At 45.8% G+C, this 24,472-nt stretch overlaps 1 protein-coding gene across 3 annotated transcripts in view; it reads left to right on the top strand.

Annotated features, from left to right (window-relative positions):
* Atxn1 (ataxin 1) overlaps window positions 1-24,472 on the top strand; it is a 410,907-nt gene that overhangs the window by 249,068 nt on the left and 137,367 nt on the right. For 2 of the 3 annotated variants that reach the window (XM_006972835.4, XM_076573259.1), the window contains one exon: window positions 6,992-7,115. The gene's annotated coding sequence lies outside the window, so the exon portion shown is untranslated. The other variant, XM_076573260.1, reaches the window with a different exon arrangement.

Genomic DNA, 24,472 nt, shown 5'->3' with positions numbered 1-24,472 from the left:
ATGCTCTTGTTTGATTACCACTGAGATTGGAGGGCAGGACAACCGGAGGGCAATATAAACATGTAAATAATGTAGATGTGGGGACCCACAGAGGCATGCCATGTGACAGGGAGAAGCTATGTTGCCTAATGGCTACTTCAGGTAGTTTGAAACCATGAGAGGAACTCATTTTGGCTAGAGAATACTGAAGGCATGCAGCGCAAGGTGAGCTGCTATGAGAAGAGGAGTCAGGACTAGCATGGTTGCTGTGGGAATAGAGTAGACACAGAGTACAAAGTTAGGAATTGACAGCCGACAGACCGTGGGAGAAAGAAAAGACAACATGCCCTTGGCGTGAATTAAGGAACTGGTTTAGGGGTGAGTGGAAAGCTTTGAAGTAAAATTGATTTGCACCGTACATGTCCAATGGCATGGGAGTGATGCCAGTGTCTAGCACACAAGTTTACAAAGTGAATGGAATATAAGGAAAGCATTATGGGAAAAGAAGTGAGCTTATAGCTAGGTGTGGTGGTTTGAATAGGAATGTCCCCCACAGGCTCAAGTATTTGAATGCTTTGTTACCAGGAAGTGGCACTATTTGAAAGAATTATTAAGAATTAGTAGGACCTTTTGGAGGAAGTCATTGGGGGTGGGCTTTGAAGTTTCAAAATCCATGCTAGACCCAGTCTCTCTCTCTCTCTCTCTCTCTCTCTCTCTCTCTCTCTCTCTCTCTCTCTCTCTCTCTCTCTGCCTATGGATCAGGATGGAGTTCTCCGCCACTGCTCCATCACCTACATGCATGCCACTATGTTCTCCGCCATGATGATTATGGACTAACGGAAACTACAAGCCAGCCCCAGTTCAATGCTTTCTTTCATACGAGTTGCCTTGATCATGGGGTCTCTTCACAGCAATAGAACAGTGACTGAGAGACTGGAGGAGGAGATATATAGCTCAGGATAAGAGTAAAATGCAGAAAAGGAAAATAAACTGAAGAAGTGACAGAATGTTAGAAACTCCAGGAGCTGGGCCTGGTAGCACATGCCTTCAGTCCCAACACTCAAGAGGCTGAGGCATAGGGATTCCTGTGAATTCCAGGCCAGACTAGGCTGTGTAATGAGGACCAGGCCATCAGTGCTACATAGCAGGACTCTGTCTTTAAAGAAGCAGAACAAAACTCCAGTGTGCTGCTGCCTTGGGAATCAGAAGCATTAGACAAATAAAAGTATTCACTAGGCATGGCGGCACATCCCTTTAATCCCGGCATTTGGAAGGTGGAGGTGGGAAGGTCAGGAGTTCAAGTCCAGCCTGGGCTACTTAAGACACTGTCTCACTTAAAATACTTGCACACACACACACACACACACACACACACACACACACACACACACACTTCAAAGTAATTCATACAAAAATCAGAATCTATTGTAATGCATATATTAATTTCTATGACTACACACAATTTACAAAAAGACAGTGACTTAAAACCTGTTTCTTATGTACCACTTTTGGTCTTGTACTCATCCCTGCCTCCTCTGCTCCCATTTTCTCCAGTCTGAAATTTCAGTGTTCCTGGCTGCTTCCCCATCTGAAGCTCAGGGTCCTTTCTGATGCTCACAGGATTATTGGTAGAAATTACTTCCTTAGAGTTGTTAAGCTCCGGCCCCTGTTCCATTGATGGCTGTGCAATGGGTGCCATTCCTGGCTTCCTGAGGTCCCCTTAGGTCCATACCACATGGCCTGACCCCTCCTGTCCTGTCCTGTGTTGAACCCTGTCCGTTTGAAAGGCCTACACATTCCTATTCAAACCACCACACCTAGCTATAAGCTCATTTCCTTTCCCATAATGCTTTCCTTATATTCCATTCACTTTGTAAACTTGTGTGCTAGACACTGGCATCACTCCCATGCCATTGGACATGTACGGTGCAAATCAATTTTACTTCAAAGCTTTCCACTCACCCCTAAACCAGTTCCTTAATTCACGCCAAGGGCATGTTGTCTCTTCTTTCTCCCACGGTCTGTCGGCTGTCAATTCCTAACTTTGTACTCTGTGTCTACTCTGGTGACCCACCATGCATAACCCCTCTAGTTTAGGGTTAGTGGTTTGGGATCTGAATTAAATGTAGGATACCTTCACAGCAGCCAGATCAGGAGACATGTTCCATTGAATTCCTAAGAGGAATTCATGTGTAGGTCCATCAGGGACAGGTCAATTCTGGGGACCAGAAGAGAGCCATGTGTGTCACACTACAACCGAAAGCTCCAGGGATACATCTAACTTTAGGTGCAAGATGGGTGATTATATGGGAGAGGGAGGGGAGGAGGGGAGGATGGGAGGAGAGGGGAGACGCTAGCCTATCAAATAACAAAAAGATGGAAGGAAGCCCTAGTGAACTGCACTGGGTATTAGAACACAAACTAGTTAGGGGGGGCGACTTGGGAAAGGTCACTGCATTTGGGAGGCAGACGCAATGATGACCTTTGAAAGAGGACAGACAGTTTGCAAAACTCATGGTGGAAATCAGACTCCCAGGCTTTCAGATACTGGTGTTGAAATGGTGACAGGAGATTTGCACTGCATTTTAACCTGTTCCCCGGTACATCTGATAAAGGTGCCAGCCTTTTGGAAACCTTCCAGGACACTGTGGACGTCCTTCAGGAAATATAAATGACAATATGCTTAAGGCTGGGGGAAAGTGTCTATAGTCCAAAAGGAAAGAAAGGGGGTGAAGGGCAGAGTTGACCTCAGTAAGATCTGGAGATATCAGGAGATTGGATTCAGAGCTCTGGTGGAGGAAGGTCGTGAAAGGTTTCCCCAGATTTTCTGTATACATTTAACAGTGTGCTGGGTCTATTTTGTTGCTTGTTTTGATCATCTGGCATCTATTTGGACTATGTATGTTCTTATCATTCCTCCCAAGGTAACCATCTTAGAGTGAATAAGATCCATCCACTTCCATCTGGTTGTGTCAGTGATGGGAAAACCTTCAGAGGGGCAGTTCTCAGAGTGTGGCCCCCGGAAACAGCAGCATCGATCTCACCTGGGGACTCACGAGGACCACAGTCTCTGGCTCCCACTCAAGCTTTCCCATCAGCAGTTCTAGGGATGGCTTCCAGCTGAGTCTGGTGTGGGTTGCAGTTTGAGGTCCACCCCCTCAGGGATCTCCGTGTCTCCTCCACACTGGATGAGGGTTTCAGCAGCTGAAGCTTTGGGAACGCTGTGAGAATCAAGGGTATAGGTTCCTGCTGGCAAGAAGGTGGCGCGCCATGTGTAAACAGTTGAGGGAACTAGCAGCTGTTCAGAGTCCACTAATGAATAAAAAAGGGATGGGTTCAAAGAGCAGGAAAGAGAAGTCCAGTGTAACTGTTCTCAATTCTGTGGAAGATGGGATTCATGGGATGGGAAGCGTCGGATCTCCAAGCCCTTGGATGGCAGAGACAGGTGAAGGGCCGGGAAGCTGGGGTGATGGCATTTTCAGTAAAGGACCTGCCTTGCCAGGACAAGGACCCACAGCCAATATCCAGAGTCTACTATAAAAAAGGCTGAGTATGCCAGGCACGATGATGCACATTTTTAAACCCAGCACCGAGGAGGGAGAAGCAGGTGAAATCTCTGTGAATTCAGGGCCAGTGTTGTGTACATGGCAAGTTCCAGGTCAGTCAAGGCGACACAGTGAGAGCCCATTTCAAAGATGGGGGGAAAGGGAGCCAAGCTTGTAATCCCAATCACTGGGGAGTCTGAGACAGTTATATTTCTAGGGTGCAATGGCCATCCAGCATAGCCTATTTGGTGAATTCTAGGCCAGTGAAAGACCCTGTAAAAACAAAACAAAAAAACTGGACACCCTAAAAGTTGTCCTCTGGCCTCCACACACATACATGCATTACAGTGTACCTACACTTGGAGAAACGGAGGACGGAGGGGGAGCTCTCAGCAGAGAAGGGGTTACATTATAGCTACAGAGGAGTAAGTCCTTCGCAGTAAGGGTTAAATTCGTCTAGATCAGGCTTGGACTGTGGGTCATTTCTTCTCCATTCAAGCTCTTCTCACTATTAGGAGCTTGCATAGGGAGGCCACGGCAAGGTCTCCCTCATCAAGAAGCTTATAAAGCCTCTGAGCCTTCAAGCTTTCTATAAACCTGATGGAGGATAAAAAGACAATGTAACAGTGCAGACTTGAAAATGATCTTGGGTCAAAATGTGCAGTAGCCTCTGTAAGTGCTTTGGGCACTAAGGGGAGGAGAAGCTGGCATGGTATCCCTTTGTCCTGTGGCTGGAGGATGAGATTGTCGGGCAGCCTGGCGTGCGTCCCCGGGTCTGATGGTGAAACACTGGCCAAGCCGGCTGCAAGGAGTCTTGTCCTTCCCATTTGCTCTTCTTTCTGGGTTTGCTAAGGTTTGCCATAACTATCAGGGCGAAGTATATGCTGAGACCTGCGGGTAGACTATTATTGGTATTTTTGTTTTTCTGAGGAGTTCGTTTGGGTGAAAAATCACATTTTATCCTGGCTGTCTTAAATGGCAAGAGGCTCAGGACTCAGCTGGCCAAATTTGTTTCAGACAGGATTTCAGACTGACTCCATTCATCCAGGGAACATGAGTGAGCCTGCCTGAGGATACCGCCAGTTTGGGGAATACAAAATACCAATTTTTTTTCCTTAATGGGAGAATTAAGTTAAGTCAGAAATGGGATGATGGGAACAAGCAAAAATGGAGATGAACACAGGCTTCCCATTGCTTGCTTTTTTCTATGCATGCTCCCCTCCTCACTGAGGTAGGTAAACAAGAGTCCCAATTCACAAATCAAGACAGAAGCGGTAGGCACTGTTGGAGCAGGCCACAAGTGCTGTTTAAGTACAGGAGAAAGGAATTGTTTTTTCAAATTTACAAGCACACACACACATCTGTGAGTGTATATACACTCAGCCTGTTTCCTCCGGCTGAAACCTGAGGCCTGTTTCTAGGCTAGGGTTCTGCCACTGAGCTGTACCCCAGCCTTGCCTGTCCTAAATTCCACCCTTGGCTTCTCTGCAGCCTTTCTGGGCCCCACACTCCCAACCACAGTGTCTAACATACCTTCGCGATGCTTATCTGGGTTTCAAGTCTTACACACGTTTTACAAAGCACATTAGTACAATTCCCTAAGCGTCTACTCCTCTTGGTGCAAGGAGGGCAGGGCCCTTGTCTCTCTCGTTCACTGTTCTGGCCCTGGTTGGGTGTAGTGGCACCAAGTGAAACTCTGTCCTCTGAATGAGCTAATTAATAAGAAAGCACTTGGTAAGCTGAATCCTCTATAGAAGCCATGATTAATCACAGGAGAACAGACACCTCCTTCCTCCTTTCTGAGCTAATTTTGTCTCTCCCTTTTGAAAAATGTATTTTGAGTTTTGCTGATCAGTGTTATCAATTCACTAATGTTAATTTTAAGATGTGATATGATTTCACTCTTGTCTTTATCATCACCGTCACTATTGTTATTATTTGAGAGGGCCACTTTTTTTCCCCTCCTGGAACTCGTTCTTTCCACATCCACAGCGCTAAGACCACAGCTCCCACCTGTGTTCACCTGGCGCTCCTGACTCTGAGAGGAAAAACCTGATGGGAGCTGGCACTCCATGCTTCCACCATCCCCCGAAGCCACTGGTGAACATCCATTCTCATCCCCACATTGTTAACTCCTCAATGCTGCAGAAGTTAAAATCAGCTGATAATACTGGCCTGGAAGCGATTGTTCCTGGGTCTGCCAGGAAGATGGGGAAAACTAGAAATCCCGGTGTAGAGAGTTTGCTACTGGGCTATGCACAGGCCTTTGCAGGAGCGCAACCCGTCTGCCAGAGCTAGTCCTCTCCTCTCCTTTACCAGCTTTCTGTATGTGAGGGTTACAATCGCTGGGGAGAAGAGACAGCGAGGCAAGCGGAAACTTTCACAGCCCTGCAGACGTGGAGCCTAAGAAACCTCACAAATCTGCAACTGAAGGGGGTCCTTTGCTGTGGCTCAAATAACCACACTCCTGCCTGGCTCTGGAGTCTGCCTTGCACACCTTTCAGCTTTAGCTCCTGCCCCAGACCTTCTTTTCTTGTTTAAAATTTCTCCTGGAGATTCCAGGAGTCTCCGATTCTGCTCCTCTTCCCTTCCACACCACAGCCCCATGACGTCATGTAAACATTTGAGCACCCCAGGGAGAGCTGATGGTTGGTGCTCAGCCAGAGCTAGCTTTTGTACTCTGGCTCAGATCTCCCCAGCAGGCCGTGACCAATAATAACACCTCCCTTTGACATAGTGCCTGTCTTCTGGGGGACTGAGTGCTTCGCAAGAGCACTTACTGATCTTCCCAGCCACACAGGGAGGTACAGAAATGTAATCCTTGCTTCCCTTTTCAGAGAGGAAAGTCAGGTGACTTACTTTGGGATCCTGTGTGTTTTTCCAGTGCTTGGGATTAACCCAAGAACTCAAGGGAGCTAAGCAAGTGTTGGTACCTCTGAGCCATACCCCTACAATGCTTTCTCTCTCTGACTCCCCCCTCCCGGCCTGCCTTTGCTCTTTCTGTTTTTTTTTTTTTTTTTTTTTTTTGGTTTTGTTTTTGTTTTGAGACAGGGTCTCCTGTAACCCAGGCTGACTTAGTCTTCCTGCATGTACCTACCCAGGGCTAGGATTCCAGGCACACACCACACACTCCAGCAGATAGTGGCTTCTTTTGAGCAACTTTGTGTCTCACCTGGGGTTGGGGTTGAAGTGTCCTAGAACTGGCTTCAGCTTCATGGGGAGGAAAACCAAACAGACAAAAAACAAGAAAGAAAGATTGGTTATGTCACAATTGGTTCCCTGTATCAAGAACAAAATCAAAATTAGTAAATTAAAGAAACAAACAAAAATCACAAAAACAGGTCCTGGAAAATGGTCTTTGGTGAATTATCACTTGTTGACCAGATGGCCAGGTTGTTGGAAGAAGTGATTGGATGATGGACGTATTTACCGTTTTTTTTTTCCCTTCTGGGCTGTTCCCACACCAGGTATTTCTCACCTCCCCTGTGAAAGGAAGAAAGACAACATCAGAGCCTGTGGCCCAGCTGCTGGGGGAAGTTTCCATGGTGAAGTCTCGGGGAGGCTTCCTGGGAGCAGAGCATAGTGAATGCTGTAAGTGAACCAACTGCAGAGCCTGGCCTGGTCAAGATCAGTGAACCTGGTGTGCGGGCTGTTAGTGTGAGCCCTGGGTGATCACCCGGTGAAGCTTGTTTTCAGAAGAGGTTCTGTGTGTATTAACCACCATGACCTTGCCTTTCCCCTGGCTTCTGTGGAGCACTACTGACGCTCAGCTTGTGGAATGAAAGTGAAATACAAGGGTTCTATGGCCTTGCCACAAGCGTAGACCTTGGTATCAAATGTATCGTGAATGTCCACAGCTGTTCTAGGATGATAAGTAGGCTGAGGATTAAAGGCATGGATCTCTAAGCATAACTAATATTATTATTTATCTCGGGTTTCTTTTGCTTAACCAGAATGTTGGGTTTTTGGTTTTGTTTGTTTGTTTTTCTGACTGGAAAATCTCAGACCTGTATGGTCTTCTCTGATTCAGAATCGGCTGAATAATAATGGGCTTTTCTCAGGGTGATAGTCTGTGATGTTGAGATTAGTAAACTGTGCTTCATGTCAGCTGAAGGTTCTTGACGAGTTCTTAGGATCTGGTGGCTGATGAAGTGGCCCACTCCGAGCTTCTAGGAGGCCATTACCTGTGTAACTGAAAGTGGGTTGCCTAGTGCTGCCATGTGATAGTGACTGTCACACACCACACACACACACACACACACACACACACACACACACACACACACACACACACAGGTGTGCATGTGCACACACTCCACAAAATTTAGGAGAGTGTTGACCAGGAAAGGACACAACCACAGGAAAGTCCCCGGTGGCCAGTGAACACCTCTGAGAAAGGAAGTAGTCGTGTCTTCACATTTTAGAATATAGGGCCAACTTCAGTTAGAATTTGCCAGTGTGGCTGCACATTTTGTAACATATTTATTATACATTTTGAACCTTTTAAGTCTTTTTTTAAAATTATGCTCCTTGAGTGTGTGTGTTGGGGGAGAGGCTGCATGTAGGGGTCATAGGACAACTTCGGAGCAGGTTCCCATTCTGAGTGGGTTTCAGGGAAGGTGAAGTCACCAGGCCTGGCAGCCAGTGCCTTTACCCACTGCGCCATCTCATGGGCCACTGAACGTCTTCATGACTCAATTACAATTGCTTTTCAGTCTTTTATCGCTTACTGTGTATGGTCACCTAAAAGATTTCATTAGGTGAGACAGACACAGCCCATAGAGAAATGGTATTGATGTCAAAAAGAAGTTTTGAAAATAGCTTATGACTTTTAAAACATTTGTAGTAGAATATTTATCCCTCTTTCCTTGTGGTTTAATAGTTTTGTCAAAATGAATTTGTTCAATGAGAAACTTGCTGGCTCTCTGTAGCTCCTGAAGGTGCTGCTGTTTTCCTGTGACTTGTGGTGTGGGCCTATGCCCATGGAGGTTAAGAGCACATACTGCTTTTCCAGAGGACCACAGTTTGGTTCCCAGTAACCACATCAAAGGAATTCACAACCCTGTGTGACTCCCAGCTCTAAGAGACCCAATGCCCTCTACTGGCCTCATGGGCAACTGCACATATGGAACACACAGACACACACACACACACACACACACACACACACACACACACACACTCTTATAAAAAATTACATTTTTGAATTCAAAATTTTCTTGGTGTTCATGGAAGGTGCTGCTATTTTAGTGTGTTTTCACTTGTGGGTGTGAGCCTGACAGTTCTAGAAGTATGTGACCTGCTCTGTGGTCATGGCTTCTATTTTTAGTTGCACTATTAGGTCAAGTATATTGATGACTCTAGGTAGATCTGTATCCTGCCACCACCAGCAGCAAAGAAAGTGGTGTTTTATAAATCTGTGGGTTGCTATATGGTACTTGTTCATTAGCTATGGACAGCTTGGTTTAGGGTTCACACAGGGGAGGAGAACGAAAGTTTTTGTCACTATCATGGAATCATTTGGGGCCCTGTTGACTTTAATTGTGAATGGTATTTCACTGCAAACTCTTCTGGCTCATCAAGTGGTTTGTTGGCATAGTGATGTCTTTAAGGTGCTGTTTTCATGGAAAGTGTGTGTCTTATAGAAAGTCACCTTCAGGCCTAGCTTCAGTTTGAGAACAGTTGCTGTGAGGAAGCCGGCATCGTGCCTAACGTGGTGGTTCTTCCTTCCACACCGTTGCTCTGAGGGCTCAGAGCAGACTTCAGGCATTATGTGAGGTTCTCGAAGTTCCTGAAGTCTAAGTTTGGAGATGCCACGTGGCCAACTTTAAAGACACTTGAAAAATCCCTCTGTAAACATACTGTTGAGAGGGAAAAAAAATACGAAATTCCATAGACCTGCTTAAGCATGCCGAGAACTTTCTTTTCAAAAAGTGCATCACTTGAAGTGAGCGCGAAGCTCTCCACTAGTAAATGTGGTATCGGTCACCTCTCCTAACCGCGTTCCACCCTTCTAACCCTTGGCTTCTATTCTCCAGCTAGTCCTAGTGTGTCACAGAGGGGCATTACAAGTGGGGGATGCAGGTTATTTCCGGGGAATGTGTATTTGCACACAGACGGGCGTAAGTGTGGGTGTCGTCCGGTGTGAGTGGTCATCACAGCAGCATTGGCAAAGTGGCCTGGCCTCCACCGCTATGCCTCCGACTCAGTGCTCACTGCATTTACCCATCTGCATGTCTCATTAACAGCCTCTCCCATCTGTCAACGTCTTCCTAACAGTTGGCCTTCGCCCAGGAAGGTGTCTCCACCTGGCTCTCAGAGGGTGCCTTGCACAAGAGGGGAAGGCAGTGAGAAGTGAATGAGGAGTCAGGGGACATGCACTTTGCACTCCATGTTGCAGGTGGCTGTGTAACCTGGGCCCCAGCACCCCCTGGAGACCCATTTCAAGATGGGCAACAAGAGAAATTGAGATTGATGATCTCTGCAGTTCTAGCATTTTGTGCCTAGCGTCACCAAGATGTCATTCTGCTATGAAGCAGGTCAGGTCCTCATTTACCCTCTTAGACTCCTAAAAAAAAAAAATCAGTGATTTGCTACAGCCTAGTTCTCGGGTGCTTTTTAGTACACTGAAGGTAGTCTTATGATGTCAAGATGGCTTAACAGGTAAAGGATGGTTCACAACCATCTTAACCACATGGGTTCAATCTCTCAGCCCCACATGATCGAAGGAGAGAACGAACTCCTTCAAACACTCCTCTGATCTCCCCACACTTGCCATGGCATATGCACATACAAATATATACATACTCATACACACACATGAGTAAATAAATGTAATAATTTTAAAAATTATGTATGTATATGTTTACATAAGTACAAATGTCCTCAGAGGCTAGAAGAAAGTATCAAATTCCCTGCAACTGGCATTACAGGCCAATACAAGCTGGACAATATGGATGCTGACAAGGCCAAGTGATCCTCCTGTCTCCATGCCCCTACCACAGCATTGAGGTTCCATGTGTCCTCGGGGCCATGCTTGGCTTTTTATGTAAGTGTTGGAGATTCATAGTTTTGTCCTCTGAGCCGTCTCCCTAGCCCCATCCAGTCTATTTTCTTCCCTAGAAGTAGATACTAAATGTCAATGATATGTGTGATACAAATGTGAGTGAGGAAAGCATTTAAGGACATCATATTCTAGAGTAACTATCAGTGAGCTTGGGGATTTTCTGATACTTAAAAAGCAAAATTCTATACAAAAGTTCATTTCCTCCTCTTCTCCAGTTCAGTGGTTTGTGGTCTCTTGTTTGTGAGTAGGTCTGCACTCAGTGTCTATAGATGGTGGTGGTTTTATCTTTTACAGTCATATCATGTCATTGACAGCCGTGTTCCCTGTTATTCCCTGTGTGGAGCTGGGCCGGAAGTGCCGCATGGCACCGGAAGTTACCTAAGTAGAGGGTCAAGGGTAGCATTCCTCTCCAGGTCACCACTTAGAGGAAAGAAATGGTCGGCTGGTTGAAAGGAGGCCCAGCTTCTGTTCTGTAGTGTTTGTGGGAAGCTACCAGAACCCAGTTTCGGATGACCACATACTGGCCCGCTTTTGAGATGGCAGGAATGTTTGTGTGTTTTTCTGACCCCTCATCAGAACAACTGTCTGGAGCACCGCTTAGAGTGTGCCTCAGAGGCAAACGCTGCTCTGCCTGTTCAAACAGCACTGAGATATGGAATATGAATTCTAGTCTCCAGAGTAAGAGGACTGCGTGTGTACATTCTACTAAGAGCATGTGGGCGGTTTCCCACTGTGTCTGTCAGGTTGGAGCTTTTAGAGTTGCACTGTGATAGCAATTTCTATAAGATGGCCATAAAAAAAAAACACTCTGAAATAGATAAGGGGGGATTTATTATTAGCTTATTGGGGGGTGGAGTCCCCTCCATGTGTTTAGTCCTTGTTTGAAATCACAGATTGGCCTGTGCCACATGGCAGAGGCGAGAAGGCTCTGTCTAGCACATTTTACACAGGAGCAAGAGGATTTCTACTAGGGTTTCTCATTTTGCTTATTTGAATCTCTTCCTCCACCTCAGACACCACTTACTTACTGGCAGCCTCATTAGTTCCAGGTCATCACTCTTGTGTGTTACCTGAGGAGAAACCTTTCTTAAGGCCCTTCTATGGGCTACCACTTCTGAAAGGAAACTTCAGCATTGCTATCTGAGTGGGTTGGTCAGGTCTAACCATCGTAGGCACATGCTCTCTCCTCAGCACCTTCTTCCTCCAGTGTGAAGCCGCCCCCCCACACACACACACACAGCAGTTTCACAAAAGTAAAGAGCACAGAGCACCCAGGAGCTATGGAAAGAAGAGAGTTTGTGAACTTCTGCCGTATTTGTGTTCTGTAGGGATGGGGGTGGCAGGGCACAATGGCAGCCTGACTGTGGTGGTTTCTAACTGAACGGAGCTGAGATAAAGTGTGTGCATCCTGCTGAAGCTTGGAATACTATGTTAAAAGAAGGTTATGAAGCAGCATGAATTCTCAGGTGAGGGTGCAAGACCGTGCCATCTCTGTTCACTGTCCTTGAGAGGTGATCTCAGAAAAGCCCCATTGGGGATGGATATGCCAAGGCACTCAGGTGTGCTGAAAGGGATGCTGGGCAGAATTACTCAGAGCCAGATTTCCTGAAGCCTCTGACTTAGACCTCGCAGCAGGGGAATAAGGTCAACCCCATAAATCTGGCTGCCACAGGAAGGCAAGGGTCAGGTGAAAGAAGGGAAAATAAGTCTTGTATTGGGTGCTTTTGTGCCAGGGTTTGTCAGACCTCAGAGTCAGACAGTTCTTATGAGAGGCTTGTGAGTCTAGGGATCTAATTCAGTACTGTATAGTAGACTATCGCTAAGAAGAATCTTAGATTGAAAGAACTGATTTCTTTTCTTTGATCTGGATAAATGAATGAGTCTGTGAAAACAGTTTGCAGTACAGAACCCCTTTAGGTGAGGTAGAAAACCACACTCTTTGAAGCCTATTTTGAAGCAAATTAGTCTTTCCAAGTCTTTCTTTTCTTTCTTTTTCTACTTGTGCTTATGTTCCTGAAACAATTTACTTCAGGACAGTCACCAAAATTGAAATAGAAATAGGATGGCATACCCATGGTGATCTTGGTTCAGTCTTTTGATATTTGGGTACAGGGTCGCCAGTAGCCCAGGTTGGCCTTAAACTGTTATATAGCCAAGGATTATTTTGAATTGATCCTCCCCTCCCCCCCTGCCAAATTCTGGAATTACAGGCAAGTGACAACATATTCGGCTTTCTAGAGTATTCTGTCTTGGTAACTCAGGCAAATTCTTTGGCGTATGCTTGTTAGGCCCTTAACCAACATTACCTTCTTTGGTGGTGATGCTGGAAAATTGAGACACCCAGCACAAGTCCCTGAGCTAGGGGATGCCACTATTTCAGTCAGGATGTCCACAGTCAAAATAAAAATTTACCAACATTTGTGACACCTTAATTTGCCCTCTTGCTAAAATAATTTTCTAGAGTTTTCATGTGGTTTCTCTTCATTTCTGATTTTTTTTCCTTTGTTGCTTGCACAGGGTGATTTTTTTTTAAAGCTTCTCCAAGGCTAAACCCCAAGACTGTGCTAGGCATTCATGCCTGGGCTCTGTGAATTGCTTCCCTCTAGAAGCATTATAAAACTCCTGCAGCACAAAGGGCTGCACACAAAGGTCCTTCCTTCTCCTCCACCATGATGAGTCCTAGTTTTTCAGTCTCTTTTGCCATTTCTTCTTTCTTCTCCAAGGAATGGGGTGGTAACAGTAGGGTGCTGCTACTCAAAAAGAGGCCACTGTTGCTTGTGCAAGCAGATTTTCTCCCTCTCTTAAGCCGCCTCAGTTTCTCTACCTGTCTCTGGCTGTCACACTTGTCCTTGTGGATAGTCTTCCTCCCTTGACTCTCCGGAGACTAATAAACGAAATGTATTCACGTGAGTGGATTACTGCTTAGCAGCTGGCACACGTTATTTGGAGTAGAGTCATGATCCTGGGTTTGAAGGAAGTCCGTTCATGCCCCGTTTTCGGTGCGTTTTTAGGGGTCAGAGTAGCTCGCCCTGGGTATCTCAGGGCTATCATTGGGGTTTGCAGTTCGTGTTCCTAGCTCTCCTGGTGATCTATTTCTGTGCCTCAGCTGTGATGCCAGTTGTCTTAGCAACCTGTGGGCTGGCACTTCCCTAAAGACAACCAAGGGAGGGAGTGGCAGTGGATGTGGGTGGCCTGGGATGGGAGGGTCAGAAGGGAGCTGGCAGTCACCTGGCAGGTGAGGATTTTCCATTTCCTTCATTTGGGCCAGCCTCCAGGAGGAGGATGTCACTTACCAGGTGTATCATAGGAGTGTCATTTACTGAAGACCAAACACCACTTGGTTTGGCATAGATACCTTCCCATGGAGAATAGCAAGCCAACTAGTGGATCATCTGGGCAGCATGTGGGGACAGGAGGCTGGAATGTCTGGGATCTCGATACATTTGATAGTATCAGTTTTTCGTGTGAATTGGGTTAATGTTCTGTCGATAATCAGCACTGGTGTTCTGAGATGGGGATGTGAGCCAGGAAGAACCAAAGGTCAGGAGATGGAGAATGCAGGGAACACCAAAACCACTGATCTTGCCTCCTTTTCCTGTTGACTGGTCTGGCCTGAAAGCTCCCAGTGTAAGGAGGACTTTCATACTGGGCCCTGGTAATCCATCTCCATGCCCAGCCCTGAAGCAGAACAGTGCTCACCTTGTGTTCTCTCTGCTCCACCCGTTTCCCCTCCTCCCATCATACCACAATGAACGGGCATCAAATGACACTTGCCATTTTCTGATGTGGAACCAAACAAACATAGAAATCCTAAAAGTCCGTGGCCTCATTTGACCTTGCTTACTTAAAAAAAAAAAGATTTATTGTGTGTTCATTATGTGTCTGTCTGTCTGCCTGCCTGTCTGTGAATGCAAGTGACCACAGAAGTCAGCAGGAGGTGTCTGATCCCCTAGAGCTGGAGTTAGAAGTAGTCGTGAGCTTTCTGACATGGGTGCTGAGAATTGAGCTAAAATCCTCTAGAAGAGCAGCGAGCGCTCTTAACCACAGACTGCTTCTCCAGCCCAGGCGTTGCTAAATTGTAAGTCTAAAACTGAGTAGTCATGTAAAGTTCCATAACCATTTCTTGTGCGAGCTTTTTCTGGTAAGCTTACCTGACATTCTCCCCTGGAGATGTCAAGGCATTTTTTTTTTAAACAAAGAGAGAGACTGGAGGTGGGCCTTTGCGAGATGGAGAACCAAGGGAACTGAAGAGAAGGTTGTCCTAGGCATTTGAGATGTGCCGTGATGTGGAAACCCTCTCCTTACCTGACTCTTCGTTAGCACAGTTTCTCTAGCTGCAGTATTATTTGTTCCTCTGACCGACCACAGTTGAGTTGAGGCAAGTGTGTGTGTGACACTCTTCACCATGGTGACACGGATGAGGATCTCACCTAGCGAGTCTAGCATCCTTCATGAAGTCAATGACTACTCTTGTCTTTTTTCATAGCCGGAGGAGGGATAAATAGTAAGACCTGAGACTTGAATTAAGAGGTTATTTTGGTGAACAAAGGAGCTCCAGGGACAGTGGTTTGCACTTTCACAGTTCACTGAAATGTTTCATAAGAAATAAAATCACGGCTGAGAGGCAGCTTGGTTGATAAAGGTGCTTTCTTAGCGTGTGAAAGCCCTGTGTTCATCTCCAGCACTACTCACCTGGGTAGGGTGGCACAGGCCTGTAATTCCAGGATGTAGAAAGGAAGAGCAGGAGGATCCCAAGTTCAAGGTCATCCTTGGCTATATGGTGGGTTTGAGGCCAGACTGGGCTAGAGACCCCATTTCAAATGGGGAAAAAGAAGTCAAGTAAAGCAGGCTGGTTAGACAGTGTGTCATATGCCCAGCTTACTCATTATTCTCAATGATTAACATGATAGAAGACACTTTGTATACTTGGAATAATAATACCTCTTAAGCGTGTCTCCGCACTATAGAAGGGGTGGTTTTAAATGATGATTCTATAATTCCTAATTGAATACTTTGTGATAAGTACTCATTATCATTAATGGCTCACTAGTATAAAGACGGTTCCCTCCTGTTGACATGATCAAGAAATACAATGACTGTGGGTGACATTTCAACTAGAAGGCTAAAATATCCAGATTTGATGGCAGCTCTTTATTTTTAAATCCCGTGTGTGTGTGTGTGTGTGTGTGTGTGTGTGTGTGTGTGTGTGTGTGTGCATGCACATGCATACCAATCTGTACGTAGAGGTCCAAACATGTTGAGGGATCCATTCTTTCCTTCTCCATGTGGATTTCAGGGATTAAACTTAGGTTATCCAGCTCAGCAACATGCATCTTTACCTGCTGGCCTAGATGGTTGCTTTTTACAAAGAAATTTGGTGAGATCAGTGATAGCCAACGTAAGCCTTGTGAGCCTCACACTTCATGTATTTCACAATCTAGCTGTACATGTGGTGGACAGAGGCTTTCCATCCATTCTTTCTCAGCTCCTAACTAGTGACCACATGGGCAGATATGAATTTAATAACTGAGAATGGGGTGCCCTGGGTTCCATCGAACAGGGCTATCAGGCCAAGGATGGGTAGCTACGGCTCTCTTCCCACCTCTTCTCTCGTTGCTTTGTTTCCTTGTCTTCCACAGACAGTTGCCACTACAGCATCAGATTCCAGGGGAATCTTAGTAGCCCAGGAGTGGTCGATCTGCCGGAATTACCTGTGTGTGTATAAACTGAGGAGCCTTGGAATTTTAGGTGAATTTTCAGTATTAGTAAAACTGAAAGGCATAGTTAGGAAGATGCAACCGTTTTACCTATATAAAGAATAGGGAGATTCCCAGCGGCTACTGGTATGAGTGGAACTATGAAACAGAAACACATGACGATACATTTGATGTAGTCACCAGGTTTAGGTAGCAATAGAGAAAGAAAAAAAAAAAAAAGCCTAAAACTGATGCTCTGACGTTGAAGACAGAAGAAAGCCTGAAGATAGAGATCTGTGTTCTTCTATCTTATTCTAGCAAACATTGACTGAGTATTGGCAGAAGCTGGGCATCCATAAGAGCTAAGGAGTTTTCTATCCCTGGAGATGGAAATAAGAAAATAAGCAACTCGTTATAGCATGAGCAGAGTTCTCCCAGTGGTACTACAGCATCCTGTGGATGCAAAACAGTATGGCATCTTCTGGGATCAGGCATTCATCCTTAGACCTGAGGGATGAGTAGGTGTTAACTGTAGCATGAATCTTAAAAGTTCTTATTAATAAAATCAAACCTGAGGCCAATTATTGTGGTGAACACTGGAAGATCAGAGAGACAGAACAAGCCACAGCTAACCTCACCTGGCCAGTTTCTCAGCTGATCTTGTTTCCTTACACTGGAAGCTTCTGTGTCCTCATCCCAATGGCTCTCAGCTGAACTGCTGCTTGAAAGCCTGAAACTTAACCAGCTAAAAGCTTCTAGTTTCTGGTCCTCACACCTTATATACCTTTCTGCTTTCTACCACCACTCCCTGGGATTAAGGCCTCGCTTTCTGGGATTAAAGGCGTGAGTCACCATGCTTGGCTGTATCCTTGAACACATGGATTTCTGCCCCTGGAATGCTAGGATTAAAGGCGTGTGCTACCATTGCCTATCCTAAGTATCTAGTGGCTTTTCTGTTCTCTGACCCCAGATAAGTTTATTAGGGTTCACAATATTTTGGGGAACATAATACCACCACAGTTAACCATAAAACCAAGGTTTATCAGTCAGCATATATCATGTAACATGTTGTGGCTTACAACAAAATATTGTATTCTAATTCTGTGGATCACTTGGGCTATTCTGTTCTGTGCTAGCTTGGCTAAAACTTGTTACTCTAGAATGATTGTTGGAAAGGTTAGCAGGCCAAAGGGACAAGGGATCTTCAGTTGGGACAGCTTGTTCCTGCTCCGTGACATCTCTCATCCTCTAGTAAGCTAGTGAGCATTCCTGCTCCCCCCCCCTTTTCCTGCTCTTCCCTGTGTGTGTGTGTGTGTGTGTGTGTGTGTTTGTTTTTTGTTTTTGGTTTTTTGAGACAGGGTTTCTCTGTGTAGCTTTGCGCCTTTCCTGGGACTCACTTGGTAGCCCAGGCTGGCCTCGAACTCACAGAGATCCGCCTGGCTCTGCCTCCCAAGTGCTGGGATTAAAGGCGTGCACCACCACTGCCCGGCCCCCTGTGTGTGTTTTGTGTTTGTTTTCTGAGACAGGGTCTTACTCTGTAGTCCAGGCTGGCCTGGCACTCATAGCAATCCTCCTGCCTCAACTACTCAGGGGCTGGGATGGCAGATGGCGAAGTACCATGGTCGGCTAAGACTGAGCTTCTTCATGTCGCAATCCCATGGGGTCCGAAGAGAAGCAAGGGAGGGAAACTCACTCACACATGTCTGTTCATTTCTCTTTGGCCACCAATAGCAAATTGCCTAGTAGATTCAACCCAAGGGGGTCCAGCAAATCTCTGGCTTGAGGCACACAGAAACATGTGCAAAGCTCATTGTAAGTGGACATGGCATGCCAGAAAGCTGCAGCAGTTCAGGGTGGCTAGACAAGAGCATGCAAGAATTGACAAAGGGGGCTGGATCATAAGGTCTCTTTTCACAAAGCTCTGGGAGTCTTATGGGTATTATATATTTATGTATGTATGCATGCATGCATATGTGTGTGTTTGAGACAAGCCTCCCTCTGTAGCCCTGGCTAGCCCAGAGCTTACTACTCCACTTTGTAGACCAGGCTGACCTCCAGTTTGGTGGTGATTCTCCTGCCTTTGCCTTCTGAGGTGCTAGTGTTTGGGGCCTGAGCCATCATACCTGGCTTGTACCGTATCCTAAAGACAGGAGACTAGCCACAGAAAGCTTTTAAGCAGGATGTAGATATGATTGACAGGATGCCTAGCAACACAAAGCCTGAAAGCACTTAGGATCATTCCCAGAAAGATGTCCCAAGGATGGTTAAGAGCAAACAGAATGAGCATGACTCGGTGGTGGTGCAGAGCTCATGAGTGCTTTTGAAACTTATGACCAGGAAGAGGTTGAGGATTCTCAAAGTACAGCAGAAAGCCACAGACTCAGAACCTGCCTACAATCTGATTCCGGGGGAAGAGCTGAGCTCTGGGGAGGGCTTGGCCCCTGCCACCAGCTCTTATAAAGTCCCCCAGACTCTTGTTGACCATGGATTGTCCGTTGTACTCAAGAGAATGCTGCCTCAAAGATGGTCTCCAAATGTGACTGCCTATATTAATGTCACAGGTCAGTCCAGCCAACCACCCTCTCTTACCTACACACTCTCCCTGGCCTCCTTGAACTCAGAATAGGCAGTGTGCCCCAGGAGGTCAGAGGGCTCTCTCAGAACGCTTCCTAATCTTGGACTGGACCAATGCTAACCCTCTCATTTCCAAATGTGACCTATGATATACTTTTCAGTGTTAGCACTTAAAAAAATACGAAAATAGAAATGAGTGTTTCATTTCATTAAATTCAAATAAGCTAGAGTGAGAGAGAATGTGTGGTTTTCACAAGTATAGTCTGGAGCCCTGAAACTTGTGTGATTCTGGTTGGGTGGGAATGAGGGTATTTCTCAGCCCTCTGCGTTATAACTCCAGTGTTTAATATGCAATGGAGAAAAATGGGAAGGGCCTCCACCAGTGCATGAAATACATAAACCACCATGTTTTCTTAGTGATTTTATTTTTTTTTTCACTTAAAAAGAGGAAATGTAGGTCCCTGCAAATTGCTTGTGGTTCCTGCTCTCTGTACCTTGAAGGGCATGTTCCCATAGTAAATTCTGAGGCTAAAGGAGAATTCAAAGAGTAAAGGAAGCAAAGGGGCCCTATGGCCCAGTCGTTGTCCTCTAGGATCAGGCAGGACACTCGATTAGCTCAGATTCACGGGTGTGCCACTTGTTTGAGCAGCCTTTTAGGAAGATCACCTTGTGAGATGGGTCCCCCTTTATCTTGTGGTCCCTGATGGGAATGGGAGTATGGCTTTGCATGCTGGGGTGGGGGGAAAATGTGGCTGGAAGCTCAGCCCTTGCAGAATGGGATGCCTTATCCACAACAGAGTTTGGGTCCCAGCCCAGGGGCATCGTTTACTGCTAAGCCACATAGCAAGCGTTTTAGACATTCTTATCAGAGCCTTGGTTAAACCATTATGCGGAGGGCTGATAAAGAAACCTGTGATAAGGGGGAAATCCCTCTCCTAATTTCAAGTGCCCAAATTTGGCGAGCTTCATGCTCAAGTGAACTGCAAAGGGAAACAAGACATGGCTTGGAATTCCTGGTTCTGCTTATTTGCTTCAATAGCAGGCCGATGCATAAACATTGACTCATTGTACTCTGTGCCGAAAGAGAGATACGGTTTGCTGTGCTCGCCCTGCTTTGGCTTCCAGAACAGAGTGTGGAACCGATGCCAGATGAAGAAATGAGCTAGGCATTGTAGGGGACTGGAGAAACTGCCACCTTTCTGCTTCCTGTCACTGTTCAAACATGTAGCCTTGTGTGACATTTCATATATGACTGGACAATCTGTTCCAGAAGCCATGGAGCTCAGTGGAGGGAAACGGAATCTTGCTATTGGAAGATGGCGCTGGTGCCGGTGTGTGTGGAGTCTGCCACCTGTGCATTGTTACACTGAGCCACCGTTGGCTAGGTTGTCCTCTTCACTTGCCTGTCCTTGGGTCCTTCACTACTGTGACCCTGCTAAGTACCTCCTGGCACTTACTGCTTTAGAAAATGTCATACATTTAAGTCTGAAAGAGTGAGACTTTGTGCAGAGCCACACTTGATTGCCTCCTTGATTAGTGTATGGGGCAGTCATCATAATTGGACAGATGGTGTGAGATCGATGAACACCCATTAAGTATTCTGCATGGCTTAGAAAGGAAGATAGGCTGTCCTAATGGGAGCCGTGTGGCTCTCTTGCCCTTTCCATGCAAATCTCCCTCTCATACACACCCATGTACATACACCATGCATACAAACCCCCGACATGCTCTGCTGAAGCTCATTTGGCTGCAGAGGTGAGAGAACTCCAGTAAACAAGACAGTTTGCATTCAGCAGGCTCTCTAGTCTTGTGCTACGATCTGGGCGTAACGGCACAGTTATGAGCTATAATTTTCTTTAACCTTCACATCAAAGCCCTTCTGCTCTATCTAGTCTGCTTGTTGTCCCTGTTAGATCATTAGTGAATTCTATTTCCTGGATATTTTCATTTGCTCATTTTTCTTGAGATAGTCTCTTGTAGCCCAGGCTAGCCTCTAACTCACTAGGAAGCCAAGGATGACCCTGAACTCTTGCTCCTCTTACATCTAAAATTATAGGGTGCACTCCCCTGCCTGTCTATGTTTTATTTCTTTGAACACAGATACTCCAGACTCCATACCATCTATATTATTTATCCATTCTTGCCCTTAAGTTATTCACAGTTCTGTTTATGAAACTGAAAATTCACAATTAGTTTCTGTGATTAAATTATGTCATTGTGGTTAGATTATTTGATGGAAAATGTGTTTCTCCTCTGACAAGCCCCTTTTCAAGTTTTTAGTTGTCAATTCTGTTCTCTTGCAAGCAGTCTTTCAGGGAGAAGGGAGAGGGTTAGAAGGAGAAAACAGAGCCTGGCTTGTATCCAGAAGTCGTTTATGAAGTGGGGAACGTTTCAAAGTAAAACAGTTTGATTTCAGGGCATCCCTCGAGACCCTTCAGTGGACGTCACCTTCCTTTGCTTTCTAGTTACCTCTGGCCCCTCTCAATCTTATATCATGGTAGAATGCATATAACAAAAAGTTTTATCTCTGACATTGTTAAGTCTACAGTTCCGCAGTATTGATGGTGTTCCATCCTTCCATCCACTTGTCTGTTCTTCCATCCACTCATCCATGTCCAGACCTCTTTTCTTCTTAAAACTTGAATCTGGGGTCATCGAGTTGGCTCAGAGGGTGAACATGTCTGTCAAATGTCTGATGACCTGAGTTCAGTCCCTGTGGCTCCCATGGTGGCAGGAGAGAACCGACTCCTGCATGTTATCTCCTACCCCATACAGGCACTGTGGCACATGGGCATGCACACAGACACACAAATACATAAAATAATAACTAAAAACTCGTAAGATCTTCCTGAATCAGGACCTGTACAGCAATAGCTCCCCATCCTTCCCTCTCCACGTCCCTTGCAGTCACTTCCTGCCTTGATAATTTTGACCACTCTAAGTCCCTCCTGTGGTTAGACTTACTTCCACGGTATTGATCCTTCTGTGACTGGTGGGTTTCACTTAGCACATGTTCTCAAGCTCTGTCCATGTTGCAGAATGTACCAAAGTTCCTTTTTAAGGTTGAATATTATTCCATTGTGCACATAAACACGTTGTGCTTAACCACACAGCCATAGACTCTATCCTTGGGTTATTGTGAACAATGCTGCTGTGAGCCTGGGTGTGCAAGGCCCCTCGTCCACTTTCTGTCTTGTGTTTTTGTAAGACACAAATGCTGCTAAGGAGGTACACACCAGTTTTAGAGACAGAACAGCGGACAGACTTTCTGCCTTGTAAGGTTATTTGAAGTTTCTTCTTTGCAGACTCCCCCTCATCCCCTGCTGCCTCAAAAGCTCCTGACAGCATCCCGTCCTCAAATATAAGGCAAAGCCTTCAGCTTGTTTCCTATTAAAATGCAAATGCTTCTGGGACAGAGGCCACAGATGAGCTATGAGCACCATGTTGTGAATGAGTTTCGTGGAGCCCGTCTTAGATGCTTGTTCTGCTCTGTCCCAGTTCCTGGCAGCTCACTCCCTGTTGCTGCAAATATCGCATGGCATCAGACTTGTTTATATTTTGCTTCTCCTGATAGAATAGGAGCTTCCTGGCAGCTGGGCCTGGTGACACACAGAAGGTGTGTAGATCGACTCCCATTCTTTTTTTTTTTTTTTTAAGATTTATTTATTTATTATGCATACAGTGTTCTGCCTGCATGTGTCCCTGCAGGCCAGAAGAAGGCACCAGATCTCATTACAGATGATTGTGAGCCACCATGTGGTTGCTGGGAACTGAACTCAGGACCTCTGGAAGAACAGTCAGTGCTCTTAACCTCTGAACCATCTCTCCAGCCCCTCGACTCCCATTCTTGATGCTTCTATGTGGAAGAAGCACGGCTGAGTCAGCTTGTGTTCTTCCTTCCCAAAGGAAGGTGACAAGTCAGAAAACATTCTCTGTGGCCCTGAAGAGTCTCAGAGCTGTTCTCGGCGTCAGTGCCCCATGATCGGGCATGGCTCTTCTCTGAGTGTACATGTTATCTTAGCTCACCATTTCTGGATGCCCTCTTAGAGGGGGGAATGTTTCTTTGTGCTGGCTTGTGAGGGGGTACTGATGGTCTAAAAGACACTCATAGCCCAAGGACAACATGCTCTGTGACCGGATTGGTGACCACTCATTAATCCCACAGTGCAGTGGTTGCCTTGGAAACAGCAGTCACTCTGCTAACAATTGATGGTGAGTCCCCAGTCTGAGGTAACAACCTGTCCTGAGCTGAGTTCTCATGTGAGCCTCCAGCTCAGTGATGCTACTGTGATGGCTTACTGTAGCCGACAAGTTTTTATTCCTTTTCCTGCTACCTTAACTGCCATTCTTATGATTATTGCTGTAAACCCCTGCCTAAGAGCTAAAAAGAGCTGCAGAAGATTCACTGGACAGTTGATGGAAGCAGACACTGAATGCTTTTACCAAGAGTACATTCATGTTTTATACAGACAGGAAAAGGAGTGATAAGTGGACTCCTCGGACGATCTTTTCTCCCTTTCGAGGCCATAGCTCAGCTCCTTCCCCAACTAAATGGTCTGGACAGGGTTGTTAAAAGGTAATGGCGTTTCAAGCTAACTGCTTGAAAGTTTTTCCTTTTGGCCTTCTCCTGTTCTGGACAAGACAGTAAAACTGAAAGGGTTGGGGTGCTGTAGGAACTACAGTGAATAGCTGAAGGGAATCCATGCCAATAAGAAGGGAAAATTAGAAGCAGCTGCCCATGGACTGCAGTAAATTGTAAGGTGAAGTTGTCGCAGAGGGAAACTGATAGACAAGTGTTTTCTGTCCTGCCTCCTATGCCAAGGACCACTGTGCCCTGCTGTGCTGGATTAATACAATCAAGCATTAGAACCTGACACTGATAGCTGGACTATTCTCTCATCTAGTGTGCTGATGTCCTGGATGTACAGTTACTCCAATCCATGCTACTTCTTCATCTTGGTGAATCGTTTATATGAGGTGTTTCTGTATATCTGTGCATTTAATGGAATTTGTCACCAGAATATTATTATTTAATTTTTTTATAATAGACCAACCCAGAAATCTCTCTGGAAGCAGGGAGAACAGGGGCTAGCAATGTGTTGGGGGTTGGTCTCTCTACCCAAGACATTTTGCATTGGGTTGTTTTGTTTCTGTTCCAGCCATTACTTCAGATGACTTTAACTGTTTGGAATTTCCATGCCTTTTTCCCCTTGTGCATCAGGATGTGGCTGTTGAAGTCATTTCTGTAATGAGAGGCTGCCTCACGCTGATCTAAGGCAGGCTTTTGTGTCAGGCACTAGCTGGTCTGTCCCTAACAAGGGGGACGCTATTGGAAACTTGAGTTGTGGAGATGGAAAGAAATTGTTCTCATGGAAAAAAATCGGTCTTTCACATGGAGACTTTGGAATCGCTTGAAGAGGACTTAGAGAAATCAAACCAAGACTCCAAGTGAGCAACCAGGTTGTTGCTGCGGTGATCAGTCACCACTGTTAGCATGTGAGTGTACTTCCTTCTGGAAGGTTCCTCCTGCCTTGCTCAGTCTCTCGTCTCTCCCTCCTTCCATTTCTTTCCCTCTCTTTTCTTCTTTACTCCTCCTCCATCTTTCCCTCCCC

The sequence above is a fragment of the Peromyscus maniculatus genome, chromosome 5 (assembly GCF_049852395.1).
Source record: "Peromyscus maniculatus bairdii isolate BWxNUB_F1_BW_parent chromosome 5, HU_Pman_BW_mat_3.1, whole genome shotgun sequence".
In the NCBI taxonomy this organism is placed as follows: Eukaryota; Metazoa; Chordata; class Mammalia; order Rodentia; family Cricetidae; genus Peromyscus; species Peromyscus maniculatus.
The sequence above is the reverse complement of the archived record's forward strand: the minus strand, read 5'-3'. Positions and strand labels throughout refer to the sequence as shown.